The 11,705-nt window shown below is 43.4% G+C and overlaps 1 long non-coding RNA gene across 1 annotated transcript; it reads left to right on the top strand.

The window, feature by feature from the left end:
* The first annotated feature begins 8,627 nt into the window (after positions 1-8,627).
* LOC121020078 (uncharacterized) lies at positions 8,628-11,403 on the top strand. Its single transcript, XR_005785913.1, has 3 exons — positions 8,628-8,930; positions 10,020-10,124; positions 10,558-11,403. It is a non-coding gene; the product is annotated as an uncharacterized LOC121020078 (long non-coding RNA).
* The last annotated feature ends 302 nt before the right edge of the window (positions 11,404-11,705 follow it).

The raw sequence follows: 11,705 nt of genomic DNA on the forward strand, positions 1-11,705 counted from the left end.
ATTCCAGTTTAAACTGGACCATGGAAGAACCCTGAGATAAATCAGACCCTCCTCCTGAGCCCTTTCTGATCCCAAATTCATCACTGTATTAGCTTAGCTGATCATGTGCGCTGACTCTGCCAACCAGTGGCGAGTATGATCCTTCTGATTCCTTCCCTCGACTTAAAAACATTGAAAATCCTCTGAGTAAAAACTCAATAATCATATACATAGATCTCTTCACGTCATTGATTGCTACAGATTGGTACAGATCGATTTCATTCAATGTGTTATGTTTATCTCTGGGTGTCAGTGTCCATGAAACAATGGTGTGGAACTAAAATACCCCTTTAACCCCCCAAAATATGACCCCAGTGCTGTTTGTTCTTAAATCCCTTCCAAGTTTCTAGTTCTGGGTAAAGAATTGAGTTTGAAGGAAAAACATAGAAGTTTGCAAGGAAAAATTAGCCCCTCTGTTCTGATTGCGTGTGTTAAGTTGCTGGAGCTAATGGTTAGCGACAACTGGTTATTTGGTTTTCCCATCTTTTGGATTGATGAAGTTTAATTGTGGGTGATGAAGCTTTGAGAGTGTGTATGTCGTGATTTGGCAGCTGAGCTCCCAAACAGAGTGCGTTACTTAGAAGACATTGAAAGTCTTGACTTTGTATTTGTGACAGTGTATCATTTAGTGATGGTGGCTGTTACCTGTGGGTAACTGGTGCCTCCTGGTTCCGGTGAGATCACGTATGGGCTACCGAAGAGCTGTAATTGGCTGGATGTCTGACTGTCTACTAGAAGGTAAATAGAAAACTAATTTGTTAGATTCAATAACTTCAAAGTCCTAATAAGTATATAGCTTTTAGTTCCCTAAAAACCGTTAAGATTTAGATAACATTTTAAAAGATAATGTTTTGGGGCGCCTGGGTGGCGCAGTTGGTTAAGCGTCCGACTTCAGCCAGGTCGCGATCTCGCGGTCCGTGAGTTCGAGCCCCGCGTCCGGCTCTGGGCTGATGGCTCAGAGCCTGGAGCCTGTTTCCGATTCTGTGTCTCCCTCTCTCTCTGCTCCTCCCCCGTTCATGCTCTGTCTCTCTCTGTCCCAAAAATAAAAAAAACGTTGAAAAAAAATTTTTTTAATAAATAAATAAATAAAAATAAATAAATAAAAGATAATGTTTTTCCTAAATGTTATAAAATTTGTGTATTTTATAAATTAATATTAAAATTCAGTGGAGTTCATATTTTATTGACAATCTGTATTTAGCTTTCCCATTTTAGGAAGCTCTCTTTTGGAAATGGTATTCATTACAACACCAGTGAGTGTTCTTCATGTAATAGGAAATAATTATTTTCTACTTTATTATAATTAGTTCCTTATAATCCCAAGGAATGGATAACAGAGTTACTTAATACAGTGTTAGCAAAGGTAACTTCAAAAAAATTTTTTTTCATTTTACGAATAATAGGTAAATTCATTCTCCTTATTGTAAAAAAAAACTGAAGTTCCTTTCTGGCCACTAAGCATACTTATCTATCCTATACTTTGTTATAAAAAAGGAATTCAAGCATTTAAAATAAGTGACTCTAAGGGCGCCTGGGTGGCTCAGTCCGTTAAGCAGCCAACTTCAGCTCAGGTCATGATCTCATGGTTCATGACAGCAGAGAGCCCGCTTTAGATCCTGTGTCCCCCTTGCTGCCCCTCCCCTGCTCGTGCTCTCTCTCTCAAAAACGAATAAACATTAAAAAAAAAAAAACCCAAGTGACTATAATTTATAATCCAGATAGGGACACGTGAGTGACTGAGTGTGCTATCAACTCTATGGACAGGGCGATCGGGGTGAGCCGCAGGTGTCCCAGGTAAATTGTAACGTGAGTCACCCTATTAAAGATACTACAGTAGGATGGCTTTCAAACATTTTTTTAAACCTGTAACAGTAAGAAATGCATTGATTGTGATCGAACAAATATATAATTGCAAGAGTCACAAAGTAAAACTTCATTACGTGAAAAATGCTCTGATTTCCTGTTCCATTCTTTAAAATGTTTGTTGGGACCTCCCCAAACAATTTCAGAATGCGCTAGTTTGAAAAACACTTGTGAAGCACGTTGCTTTCCACTTAAAGAGATTTGCCATAGAAAATACTAGTATTCTGGGGCGCCTGGGTGGCGCAGTCGGTTAAGCGTCCGACTTCAGCCAGGTCACGATCTCGCGGTCCGTGAGTTCGAGCCCCGCGTCAGGCTCTGGGCTGACGGCTCAGAGCCTGGAGCCTGTTTCCGATTCTGTGTCTCCCTCTCTCTCTGCCCCTCCCCCGTTCATGTTCTGTCTCTCTCTGTCCCAAAAATAAATAAACGTTGAAAAAAAAAATTTTAAGAAAATACTAGTATTCTTCTTAAGGGAGTTGGCAGGAGCATTGTATTGCTCGCTTTTATATTTTGAAATAATTTCAGGCGTGGGCAAGAGCTGCATGAAAATATGGCTTATACCCTTCACCCAGAGTACACCCACATTTGCTTTATCTCTCTGTAGTTTGTCCTGAAACATCCGAGATTTGGTTGCAGAGATCACAGCCCCTTAACTCCTTAAAGACAAACACATACCTCTCCCAAACATGGATATTCTGTTACACATTCCTTTATACAACCAAAGTTCATTTATCAAATTCAAAACATGTAACAGTGATACAACAATATCTAATACACGAGCCATTCTAGAATCTCACCAATTGTCCTCCAAACAACCTTTACAGAAAGTTTCCCTTGATCAGGATCCAGTCCAGAACCCTGCATCCTGCTTAGATGACACATCTCGCTCCTTTCATCCAAAACAGTTCCTCAGCTTTTCTTGGTCTTTCGTAATGTTGACTTTTTTGAAAAGTAAAGACAAACTGTTTTTGCAGATTGTCCCTCAATTTGGGCTTGTCTGTTTCCTCATCATTAGATCCACGGTATGTGTTTTGGGCGAGAATACCGCGTATATGATATTCCAGCTTCATTGTACCGCGTCAGGAGGCACATGTCCGTTGATTTCAACACTGCAGACGTAAAAACAATTTTTTTGTTTTTTTTAGTGATCTCTGCACCCTACATATAGGGCTCAGTCTTAAAACCCCAGGATCAAGAGTAAGCAAGCTCCTCTGACCAAGCCAGCCAGGCGCCCCAAAACACTTTCTAATGGGAGAAGCTGCTCACATTCTTGTGTTGCCCTCCTTCTAATAATTCTTATGCTGATAAACATGAACAGGTACTTAGGAAAGACCTCTGCTTTCAACATCTGTTTGCTGTACATCTTGGATTGTTTTCTAATTGAAAAAAAAAAAAAAGATAGAAACATTAAATGGCCTGAGTATCCCTGAGTGTCCTGTGCCCGACTACATTTCTGGCACTGACCCGAACGGAAGGAAAACACCCCCAATGAAACCTAAATCACACGCGTCTGGAGAATGCTAATTGGAGGCTTTTGCCTTTGGATTCTGTGAATTATGAATCGACGCAACTCCAATTGCTGAAATACCAAGACTTAGTGGCTACATAGCTGAAAAATCAAGACTAGAACTTCGGCACAGATATGATCTAGCCGTGCTGCCTGATAAAACTTCCTGCAATTATGGGAATGTCCTATATTTGCTCGTTCCAAACAGTCCTCGCTAGCCCACACGTGACTACTGCACATTTGACGTGTGCCGAATGCAGCCGACATGCTGAATTTTTAAGTTCATGTAATTTATTTTTTAATTTTATTTTTATTTTTTAAATTTACATCCAAATTAGCATATAATGCAACAATGATTTCAGGAGTAGATTCCTTAGTGCCCCTCACCCATTTAGCCCATCCCCCCCACACCTCCTCCAGGAACCCTCTGTTGGTTCTCCATATCTATGAGTCTCTTATGTTTTGTCCCCTTTCTTGTTTTTATATTCTTTTTGCTTCCCTTCCCTTATGTTCATCTGTTTTGTATCTTAAAGTCCTCATATGAGTGAAGTCATATGATATTCGTCTTTCTCTGACTAATTCCGTTTAGCATAATTCCCTCCAGTTCCATCCACATAGTTGCAAATGGCCAGATTTCATTCTTTTTGACTGCCAAGTAATACTCCATTGTATAGATATACCACATCTTCTTTACCCATTCATCCGTCAAGGGACATTCGGGCTCTTCCCATATTTTGGGTATTGTTGAAAGTGCTGCTATAAACACTGGGGTGCATGTGCCCCTTTGAAACAGCACACCTGTATCCCTTGGATAAATACCTAGTAGTGCAATTGCTGGGTCGTAGGGTAGTTCTATTTTTAATTAAGTTCATGTAATTTAAATGTAGCCACGTGGAGCTAGTGGGTACTGTATTTTACAGCACAGGCTAGAATCTCTCTCCATTTCTTGCTTTCCTCTGCTCTTTTCCAGGCAATTGCCCACTTGTGGTGGCGAAAACGACCTCCGGCCGCTCCAATGTGTCACACTCACAGCTCACCCGGAAGGGAGCCCCTCCTCCCCACTGATCACAGCCACAGCCTCCAAGCCAATTTGCACGTCATGCAAATTGGCTGCGTCATGGGCCCAAATCTGGACTGGGTTGGCGAGGGGTGGTTCCACAAAGAACCGGAGAATCTGGGCACTGCCGCCACAGGAAAGAGGAGAGACCGCAGGAAGTGAGCACCGTGGTTACCACTTGTAGTTCTGTTTGTAAAGTATTTGGGAATACTTCAGGTTTTGTAAGGGAGAGAGTGAAAACATGAAGTGCTTTGCAAAGGTAAATGAGGACAGAGAGCAGTCCTCTCTCTATCAAAGGAAATGGGGAAGGTGGAGATTCGATTTGGGGTCTAATGGCCGTGTTGGGAATTTGAAGGACAAGTTGAAATCTGATGATGACAGCATCTGGACTTGTGTTTTCAGGCATTATTGTTTGCTTTGATTTGCTTTGAATCTGATAGAAATCTGATACATAAAGAATACATAAATCTGGGACGCCTGGGTGGCTCAGTCAGTTAAGCATCCAACTTCGGCTCAGGTCATGATCTCGTGGTTCGTGAGTTCGAGCCCCGCGTCGGGCTCTGCGCTGACAGCTTGGAGCCCACTTTTTGGATCTTCTGTCCCCTTCTCTCTCTCTCTGCCCCTCCCCCACTCTCTCAAAAATAAACATTAAAAAAAAAGAATATGTAAATCCAGTAGAAACTTTGATTGCAGATGGCAGAAAAGTTTGAGTTTTATTATTTTTGAAATACAGAAATGAGAGAATCGTGGTCTTAGAGCAGTGGGTAAATTGAAATGTCCCAGGGGCGGGGAGGGGTGGGCAGGGCAGGTGAGCTGGTAAACCGGAGTCCCCGTTTACACGTACACACGCGCGCACACACAGAAAACTGTCCACGGTTGTCACGTGTATGTGTGGCCCCAGTGTTGCCAGCCCTTTGAACTTTTCAGAAGGTGTCAGAAATCCAGAATTTCAGTGAAACAGCCTGATTGTTTGAAAACAACTTCTGAGACAGGCTGGCAGTTCGCCTCCCCGTCTCAGAACGCTCAGAGACCAACTCTACCAGGGGCCCTGTTTCCGGGGCTGTGAATCTATTCCCTCGAAGGTCACTGTGAGGCGAGGGCGAGGTAATGTACGCAGAGGGTTTGGACGGTGCCTGAGGACTAAGAAGCACTCAGCCAAGGTTGGCTGCTCCGTCCGTGTCTCAGGGAGATGGCTGGGGCCCAAACGGATTGAGTGAGTGGCCGGAGGCAGTCTCCTCGTTCAGTGCAACTCCAGAGTGTGGTCCCGGGACAGCAGCATCGTATCACCTGGGTGCATGTTGGAAGGAAAGGCAGGTGCTCGGGCCCACATCGGTTCTACTGACTAGAACCTCCGCTGGAGGGTGTCGTGCATTTTCACACGCTCTCCCTAGGTTCTTCTGGCCCGCTAAAGTCTGGGGAGCTCTGAAATCCAGCTCATTCTCTCTCTTTTCTTTAATTTTTAAAAACATTTTATTTCATTAAGGGTTCATTTATTTTTGAGAGAGAGAGAGCACGTGCACGTGAGCGGGGGAGGGGCAGAGAGAGCAGGACTGAGGATCCAAAGTAGGCTCCAGGCTGTCAGCACAGAGCCCGGTGCAGGGCTCGAACTTGCAGACTTCCAGATCATGACCTGAGCCGAAGCTGGACGCTTAACCGACTGAGCCACCCAGGCGCCCCTGAAATCCTGGTTATTCTCTGTCTCCTTCATTCTTAGCAGCACTGTTTTAATGAGCATGGCTCGAGGGTCTTCTGAAAGTCACAAAAATGAAAAGCCTGCATCTCCTCTTGTGTAAACTGCGCTCTTAACTCACTCGGCAGAGTAAGCTTCAGTCTCCAGCCCCCTCCGCAGAGGGTCCTGCTTCCTAAAGTAGGACAATCCGATTGATCAGAACTGCAGTTGCGACTGAATGCACGACTCCCCACACAGATTATTCCAGGGGTGCCAAGAAGCAGCCTCTGCAAACTTCAGGCTGCATTTTTGCGCTGGGTTATCTGCTGAGAAAGAACTAGAAAAGGCTAGAGCCTGACTCACAGAGCAACCCACAGATGGTATCTGGGCAGCATTCCTTCCTTGCCCGTTTGGGCTCCGGCAATGCGCAAAGGAGGAGGAAATAGCACTCGCCTGTCGTTTCTGACTAAGACCTGGAGCAGGTGACACTCCAGCGAAAATGACACACGGCACTGTTCTTCTAGAACATGGGGGTTCCGTTCCCAGGCCTCGTGTCCTGCCAGGCGCACGAGCCTTCCATCTATGGGAGCTAGTGAGTTGCTTATCAGGTTTTCTCCAACATTCCCAGAGGCCTTCACCTGCTGCCTCAGGTATGTATCTGCGGTGACTCAGGCAAAACTCTGTATGCTTAGTGACTCAGAAACTGAATCATTAACTTGGTAAATGCCTGCCGAGCATGGGGAAAGGGAGCTTGGAGACGGCTTCAGAATGTGGGTCTTCCGGTAATGCCAGCGAGGATGGCCGTATGAGAACAGCGATGCCGAACCGTGTTGCTTCTCAGGCGGGCCACGTGCTAAACGGACAGTCCCCTGGAGTCAGGATCTCCAATCAGCCACTCTGAGAAGCAGCAACTCACGGGGATTGTAGAATGTGTGCCCAGAAATGTAGATTTCATTTCTTTGAATTCCTATCCGGTACAGCAGAAAAACGTGCAAAAGGCTTCTTGACTTAAAAACACACATACGCACAACTTTGGATTTAAAATGGGGTATATGCAAAAAATAAATAAGTAAATAAATAAATAAATAAAATATGATTTAAAATGGGGTATATGCATTCCACACACACACAGTGCCACATGCTACTTGAGAAGGAATTCCAAACAAACCTCTCCCCAAAATGGCCATCGTCATAATCTTTCAGTCCCCCGTGGAAGGCAACAGTAAAACCTCGGCAATTTAGTTGCGACACAAGAGGGGTTTTCTAGTGAGCTGGCCTGGCTGTCCTTCCTGCACCCCCAGGGTGTCTTGGCTGGTGTTCACAGGACCTGTGCCCAGTGGGGCTGGCATGTGCCTCCAACAGCCAAACAGACCGGGCCAGGGGAGAGGGAGGGGACAAACAGTCAGGGAGAGAGCCAGGAGAGGAAGCAGAATGGCTGGGGAGGGTTGAATGGGCTACATCAGCTGCTGACAACTCTTCAGATATCTTTGTTGTCCTTTCCCGCTCCCTGTGTGGACACCAAGGGGACACAAAACCCCTTTGCCGGGGCGCCTCTGAGAACTCATAATTGTTTTTCAAACGGCATGTGAGGAGAGAGCGAAACATCCATGGTTTTGAGGAATGACAGAAACAATGCAGAAGGTGAAGTCACCTTGACATCCCTTAATCAAGCCGTGAAGTTCAAGTTCAGCCTGCCAAGTCGTCTCTTATTTTAATCATGGTTTAGAGCTTTTCCTCTTTAGAAGAGTTTGTGTTTGAATGTTGGTGTCCGTTCTAGGACAGATGGATGGCCGGACTGATAATGCTTATGATGTCTTTCCTCTTTTAGCCATGTGAAGGCAAATAATGGTTAAGGATGGATGAAATATTTAACAGCGGCCATGCATAATTTATCCCTGAGTGGGTGCTCATTTCCAGCCCAGTGCTTGGCTCTCAATTAGGGCTTCTCAGAACATCAAACCACTGTCTCCTTGGCAAATTGACATTCTGCTTATTTTTACTCCTTTCTTCCTAAGACTCATTGTTTTTAATTTTTCTTGTTGAAATACTCATTCCTAGATGTCGTTTTCATCAACAGGAAACAAAAGTAAAAACCACAGGCAGGCAAGGTTTTCTGTGTGGTCATTTCTGGGCCTGGGGTGGGGGGGAGGGGTGTGGAGTTTACTCAGAATTTCAGAGATGTACCCAGGAAGGAGAAAAATATATTTGTACATATAACTATTGCTTATGTAGACTGTTTAAGGAAGCCGTGTGTCCACTGGAGTGATACATGATTTCAGGAGAAATCTTAGGGAAAAAAAGCGTATATATAAAAGAAAAAAGTCACCTTTCCCCAAAATCACTTTGCAGAGATAACCACCCTTAAGTTTTTCAGTACATATGCACATCAAGATATATTACCTGGCACGTATTTTGACCAAAACAGGATCCACAGCAACGTATAAATTATTCTGTAGTTGGCTTTCTTTGGAGGACGATATATTGGGAATGTCTTTGCTCTGTCAATATCGCTCTGCATCATTTATAATGGTTTCATCGCATTTCATAGTATAGATGGGCCGTCATTTTGTAAGACCAATTCCCTATTGTTTTCATTTTTTCTCGATTCTAAACAGTGCTGGGGTGAACAGCTTTGTAAATACACCTTTTTGTTCTTTGTTCCATTATTTCCTTAGGATAAATTCCCAGAAGAATCCTCAAGTCAAAGCATACATGTTTTTTTTGGAAAAGGAGATCTGGCTCAAGAAAGTATCCACTTTTCTTCCAGAAAGGCTGCTCTCCTTGACATCCTTACCAAGGTTCTGTGCGAATCTTTTTCCCTCCCCAACCACTAGATTTGTTTTTAACCTCTTCCTTATTTAATAGGGGGGAGAAAGAAGCTCATAATTTTACTTTGCAGATTTTTTATTAGTAGTACAAGGGTTTTTTTTCATTGTTTATTTGTATTTATTTTCTTATCTTCTCTATTTGGGTCCTTTGTACAACATCGAACAAATCGAGGTATTGGCCTTTTGTTTTTTTAAAGTAGGCTCCACACCCAGTATGGGGCTTGAACTTATGATCCCAGGATCGGGAGTCGCATGCTCTACCGACTGAGCCAGCCGGGCGCTGTGGCCTTTTCTTGATATATACACGTTGTTTTATATATCAAGGAAGTCTTTGGGCTCATTTTTTCCTAATTAGTCATTTGCTTCTTACCATGTGTGGTTTTTCTATTTGATGTATAGGCATCTCTTACTGTACAAGAATCTCTTATCTCTGAAATTATCTCTGATTGATAGAGATAAATTACTTATCTCTATAGTAAAATCCCTTCATTCTGTACTCTAATAGCTTCAATCTCAAAATTACATAAATACTTACCCAGATTGTATCCCAAGTGTTACAGTACTTTTTTTTTTTTACTTTTTTTTAATGTTTATTTATTTTTGGCAGAGAGAGAGAGAGAGAGACAGAGCACGAGTGGGGGAGGGGCAGAGAGAGAGGGAGACACAGAATCGGAAGCAGGCTCGGGGCCCTGAGCTGTCAGCACAGAGCCTGATGCGGGCTTCGAACTCACAAACTGTGAGATCGTGATCTGAGCCGAAGTCGGACGCTTAACTGACTGAGCCACCCAGGCGCCCCATTTTCTCTCTTTATTTTTATTAAAGTCTCCACACCCATCATGCAGCTCGAACCTGAGATCAAGAGTCACGTGTAGTACTGACTGAGCCAGCTAAGTGCCCCTATTTTCCCTTATTATATAAAAACAGCAGCCCTGTTGTACCATTTGCTTTCCCCATTTAATATATCTTGGTAATTTTTCCATACCACTAGATAAAATCCTTCCCCATTCATTTTTTTCATTCTTTTCTAAATACAAACTTACCATCTTATAATTATTCTAGATTTACAGGAAAGTTGCACAGAGAGAACAGCCTCACTCACCTCCCTCTGATGTTAACATCTTACAGAACGTGGTGCTGTTTGTCACAACTAAGAAATTACCAATGGTACGGGTCTTGGTCTGCTCGGGCGACCTTAACAAATACCACTGACTGGGGGACTTGACCAACGAAAGTTCTGGGGGCTGGAAGTCCAAGATCAGGGTGTGCTGGCACAGTTCCTAGTGAGACCTCTCCTCCTGGCTTGTAGATGGCCACTTTTTCTCATGGCGCCCTCCCCTGGCCTCTCCTCTGTGCAAGAAAGAGAGTGGGAGAGAGAGAGCTCTCGGGCGTCTCTTCTCGGGACACTAAAGACACTACTCTTATGGGATCAGGGTCCCGCCTGCTGGGGGTTTACCTCTTCAACATATGAATTGGTGTGTGTGTAAGGGGAGGGGGGGACATAAACATTCAGTCCATGACAGAACATTACTCTTGACTAAACTGTAGACTTTATTTGGATTTCACTGCTTTTTCACCAATGCCTTTTTTTCTGTTCCAGGATCTGATCTGGGGTGCCATCTTGCATTTAATCCCCATTCACGTCTATAGCTCCATAACATAAAACCAGTCTCATATATTAAACAATCTCCTAGCGATGGACCTTTAGTTTGTATCAATATTTTTTACCATTGCAGCTAAGTAGCAATAAGTGTACTCATAGGTCATTTTTGCATATATTGAAATATATTGATATAAATTCCCCAAAACGGAAATATGGAGGGAATAAGCACACACACTTGTAATTTTGATGGATACTGCTGGCTTGTCCTCCCTGGGGGTGTGTCCAGTTATACTCCCATTAACAATGGGTATCAGTGCCTGTTTTCCCACAACCTTGCTAATCTTGTGAATTTTCACCAATCTGTTGGTTGAAGGACGGATCTTATTCTGAGTGAAACCGAACGTCTTTTCATGTGAGTCTGAGCTTCTTGAATGAACTTTTCTTCCACCTATCGTTTCATATACTTTGTCCATTTGGTGTTTTTCTTATCAATTTCCAGAAACCCTTTGTAGAGGATGGGGAGTACCCTTTGACCACGATATGGGCTGGCAAGCAATTTTTCCCAGCTGGTCACATTACTTTCCCCAACAACCAACTTCACTGAGGTATGATGTGTTTCAGTAACGTGTACTTTGAACATACAGTTCAATGAATTGCAACAGATACACATCCATAGAATCACCACCCACCACCACGACTGAGGTACAGAATATTTCTATGACCCTTACATTATTTTAGAATATGCTTCCAGTAGTGTTGCCATACAGAAACTTCTAATCTTTCTATAGTTGAAACTTTTTTTTTAATGTTTATTTATTTATTTTGGGAGAGAGAGAGAGTACAAGCGGGGAAAGGGCAGAGAGAGGGAGAGAGAGAGAATCCCAGGCAGGCTCCATGCCATCAGCACAGAGCCCGATGCAAGGCTCAATGCCACGAACCGTGAGATCATGACCTGAGCCCGAATAAGAGTCGGACGCTTAACCAATGGAGCCATCTAGGTGCCCCTAGAGTTGGAACATTTTTTATGGCTCCTGAATTTCGTGTTATAATAGGACATGGGGACTTTCACATTCTGAGATTGTAAAATAATTATTCTTTCTTTCTTCTATTATATTTGTACCTTCGCTTTTTACATTTTGATCTTT

Source organism: Herpailurus yagouaroundi, unplaced genomic scaffold, assembly GCF_014898765.1.
Source record: "Herpailurus yagouaroundi ecotype Mexico unplaced genomic scaffold, PumYag 246, whole genome shotgun sequence".
NCBI lineage: Eukaryota > Metazoa > Chordata > Mammalia > Carnivora > Felidae > Herpailurus > Herpailurus yagouaroundi.